The 4,835-nt window shown below is 35.9% G+C and overlaps 1 pseudogene; it reads right to left on the bottom strand.

Annotated features, from left to right (window-relative positions):
* Positions 1–866: 866 nt before the first annotated feature.
* LOC145008220 (polygalacturonase-like) lies at positions 867–2,099 on the bottom strand (annotated as a pseudogene).
* Positions 2,100–4,835: the final 2,736 nt, after the last annotated feature.

Raw genomic sequence — 4,835 nt, 5'->3', positions numbered from 1 at the left:
TTGAACTCAGAGAAATTCAATTAAGAACCAAAACTTGAGACAAGGTCTTCCTGCTACGAGTTTCCACTCTCCCCCACTTGAGATATGCTAGAGTCTGACAACTTCACAATCCTTCGATACCTAGACTAACTTGAACTTTACCACTTGATCCAAACTACTGATACCCATATACATAGGAGAATCTTAACCCACACAACATTCATAGATTCCAATACACATACAACCGAGGAAAAGATTATTAGTCCATTCATAAATAGAGATCAATTTAACAAAGCTAAATAAGATCATTCCTTTTAACAAATCATCCATGATAAAAACTGAACTTTGAAACACATATAGATATTACAGATGAATATCAATACCACCACAATTTCTGAATAGAAGATCGGCCAACCCAATTCTCAACTCTCTATCATCGGGACTCTGGTCATCTCATGACGGTCATCGGGTAACTGCCAAGCCAAGGGTATATGATCCAACACCTCACTGAAAACGAGAAAAGGACAATGAGCATTGATGTGGCATTCCTGGCTATAATGTAAACAAAATCTCGCACTCCGCCTGCAATCTCTACCAAAATGGCCCTCCCTGCCACACCTGTGACATCCAAAAGATCTACACCTCCCCTATACTGATCCTAAACCGCGGCCGGCGAAAATTGAACTGCTTTGTTGTGGGCTGTAACAGAACCGGAGCCTAACATTGCTCCTTTGTCTGGGTCTCTATCTCAATATCTCATCTCCTCACTGCATCATGATGCCCAGAGAGGGTACTGTATCGTTGGGTAGACACAAATTGCCAAACATCCATCTTTAGCATACTCAAATACCAAGTCATCTTCAAACACAACTCCCTTTATGGACCTATTACTTTCCCCAAGCCCATGTCTTGATCCTAACCCCATTATGCGTTGACTTAAATGTCGTCATCTTCAACGTGACATTCTGGACTCTGGCCTCCTGTGTAGTCCACCCTAAACTATCGATGCTGACACCATGGCCAGGGCCACAAGTAATACATTCTATCCAGAGGTTAGATGAACTTGGTCCGATGGATACACAATCGTCTTCGGTGGCAATTTGGGAGTTGAGAACAGTGATGCATGTGGAGAATTCAATGTATATGTCGTCGGTGTTGGAACTGTTTCCTGGAGCAGATATCGTGATTTCTTGAAGATTAACATTTTGGAACCTATCCATCACGATGTGGAACTTTTGGCTGTTTATAGAGCTCAATCCACTAACCACGATGTATCTTGAATTGTAGAACCCTAACGTCTGCAATGTGCACCCATTGATTAATGAATATTTAGTAAGAAGTTGAAACATAAACTAATAAACTCGAAAATGCATTAAACTTACGGTTGCACCGGTTGGACAAGAACTGGAAGAGGCTTTGCAAGCCCAAAGATTGGTTCCTCGACCTTCTAAAGTTCCAACTAGTCACTATCTGGTAGCCTTTTCAAACTTAATCCAGACATCAATAGAGGATTTCTCGTAGACTGTCGGAGCAACAAGGGTGCCATCAATACGGAAGTTGATTGCATTGTTACTACAATGTTCTCCCTGGAAATAAGTTGATTGGATGAAAAACCTGCTGGAGGGGACGTAAATATTGACTGATTTAGATGATGAACATGCAGAAGCCCATGCAAATTGAAATGGTAGGGTTGAGTCTGTTTTTTTCGTAGGCTATGGCTCTCAAGTTCACGATGTTTATGAGTCCTGGAACTGTTGTTGCTATCGTTTGTGAACTGATAAGAGAGATATCAACTATGACAATGGCGGAAATGATGATGATATGTAATCAACCCTCATCGCCATTATCATAAAATTCTCGATAAGAATCAAGATGCTGCATGGATCGGAAATGTTTTGAGTAGAATTTATAGGAAAATTTTGAATAAAATAAGGTAGCTGGCATAAATAATTATTTTATAAAATCATCTGCAAATATAGGGCATTTTCTATTTTTGCAGTCATTTTCTATTTTTCTTTGCAAAAATAGGGTCGTAGCAGGTGCCGAGTGGCCCAGAAGATCACAAACCAACCATTAGTGTATTCACACTTCTAACCTTTCAAAAGTTCATCTTCTAACATTTTACTGTATATAATACATTCTATTTTCATTTTTTTAATTTTCAAATTTTTTTATATAGTGTAATGAATCCATGATTCATATACATATATGTCCAATGTAAATGATTCGAAAAATGTTTGATTCTAAGGTAAAATTTTCGATAATACCAACGATCATGTGTATTTTTCTACTAACAAGCTTTATAACAAAATAAGGTTGGCTTACTGACTTACGACTAGCTACAGAAACAATTAGATAACATACGTAACATCATTTGGACATATCAATCAATACAACAAAATGTATTCAAATTTCGACATCTACTACTTAATTAACCAAATTAGTCTAGTATAATACCTATACAATAGGAAACTAGTGGTTGAGATGAAGGGTTCCACACATGAGGTCTTAAGTTCAAAACCTGAAATGCTCAAGATATCACTAGTGTTCCACGATTGATCTCTCACGTGGAAATTGGGACGGGCTAATCTGAACCACTCAATGGTACAGTTTATGTAACATCCCAAAATTCCAAGCTTAAATTTTTTGAAAATTATAACGGAACATGGAATAGATAAACTAGATGTGATGCCCATACAAGAATGTGCAAATACCCCAATCATGCTAGTTCCATACCCTCAAAACCAGAAGGACCTACAACCAAAACATAAAGTAGAAACAGTAAGCATAATGCTTAGTGAGTAATCACAACACTCATCCATTATTCAAAACATATGCATCTTCACGAAATATACATACACATCAAGTAACAAACATATATTAGTTATATTCCAAAGACATATTGTTAGTGCCAACCCTATACCAGTAGACTTATTCACCCGAAGGGCTATCTCAAACATTGCCAACTAGGAATGATCACTTCCCCTGAAGGGTCTCTCATGATAATCCAAATTGGAACTGATCACTTTCCTTCATGGTCTGTAATGATTATCTAGATTGTAACTCTACTTAGATAATTTCTTGATAATATGCTTAGAAACCTAGATAATTTCTAGATTGTAACTCTACTTAGATAATTTCTTGATAATACGCTTAGAAACCTTCTTCTCTGTTTGGAGCTCACACCTTTTCGCTTTATTACATATTTCGGTTTTTTAACTTATTTATTTAACCATGTATCTACTTAGTTAAGTGTTAAGTACACTTTTACATACTTTCACACATAATACACAGTTATGGTATTTTGACTTTTAATGACATTGTTTTGGAAAGTAAACTTATTAAGTTAAGCCCCTCTTATGTTATTTTTGCATATATTTATAACATCTCATTACTAGATTGAAATTATAACCAATAAATCAAACTCATCGTTTGATATAATTTTAATTGAGGAAATGACAAAAATGTCATATGAACTTTCTAGGGTTGGTCCATTTAGTCCCTAAACTATTTTTTGGATTTATGAGGGAACGAACTAGTATTTGCGGGTCGATTAAGTCTTTTTCTCTTTATTAATACCACATAAGTTGCTGACTGTGTCTTTTATCGCTTGCCACCTGATTTATTAATATCGTATACATTTTCTAGTGTGTCCTTTATGCTTTTAAGATGAGAATTATTGAATAAAATTATACTACTTACTTATATTCGTGTTAACCTTTACTTTATTTATTCTATTCAGACCTCTAACGTGGTTGCTGTAAACATCGTTTTCGATTTGCATTTCCAAGGAACCTTCACCAAGCACCCCATACGATACATCGACGAGATTAATCAAAGGCTGGTGAACATCGATTTCTCAGCCATGGATAATGACGAGTGTTATGCATTCGTCAAAAGGTTCACTCGAGAAAAATGTGAGAAGCTCTAATGTTGTATTCCTGATATTAATTTTCCAAAAGGATTGAGGTTAATTTGGAATGAGCTTGATTATGCCGAATTTATAGCAATTGCTTATGAATATGTGGAACTCACTATGTGTGTAGACCATTTTGGTAATACAAACATGAAATAATGGTTATATGAATAAAACTAGGAAGTTGTTGATAATATATAGCAAGAAGTGGTTGATGAAGCAGAGAAATTAAGTTGACCCAATTGAGACATATCGTGGGGATGAGGATGGAATCTCTTATTTTTAAAAAGGATACTGGGCTAAATTTCACATATGTGACAATTTAGGTGAAGGTGAACCTATTGATGAAGCTAAAGATGACAATGAAGATGTTGATCCTAACTTACCAAATATTTTTACTGAAAAGCTTCACTAGGAGGAGAAGCAACCTGTGTTAGGTACGAGGTTCAAGAATCCTAAAAAATTGAAACACATTCTTTGTAACTATGTTGTTGTGAATGACTATCAATTATTCTTTGTGTAAAATGATAGTAGACAGTTATTAGCCAAATGTTATAATGGGAAATGTACTTTTAGGGTTTAGGGTTCATGGATGAATGATGATAAGTCTCTTTAGATCAATTCTCTTATAAATTGTAACGCCCGCAGATCCGGGCTAGTCAATTTAAAGGCAATAGGGGTCAAAAACAACTTTTCAACAAAAAGATTATTTAGAATAAATAATCTTAACCAAGTTGTAGAATATGTCACAAGGTTTCCGTACATATAAAGAACGCCGAAATCCGAGTTATAACGAAGAAGTTATGACCCGTCGAAGTTTCGCGTCGGAACCGGCACGGCGCCGGGAAGCGTAAATAGTAAATTTATGATAGAGAGAGATTTAGCCTTAGCGCTCTAAACGAAAGTCGTAGAATATGTTAAACTAAGAACATCGATAAAA

The sequence above is a fragment of the Lactuca saligna genome, chromosome 1 (assembly GCF_052625555.1).
Source record: "Lactuca saligna cultivar CGN05327 chromosome 1, ASM5262555v1, whole genome shotgun sequence".
NCBI lineage: Eukaryota > Viridiplantae > Streptophyta > Magnoliopsida > Asterales > Asteraceae > Lactuca > Lactuca saligna.
Note: the sequence above shows the minus strand (reverse complement) of the source record. Positions and strands in the feature narration are given on the sequence as shown.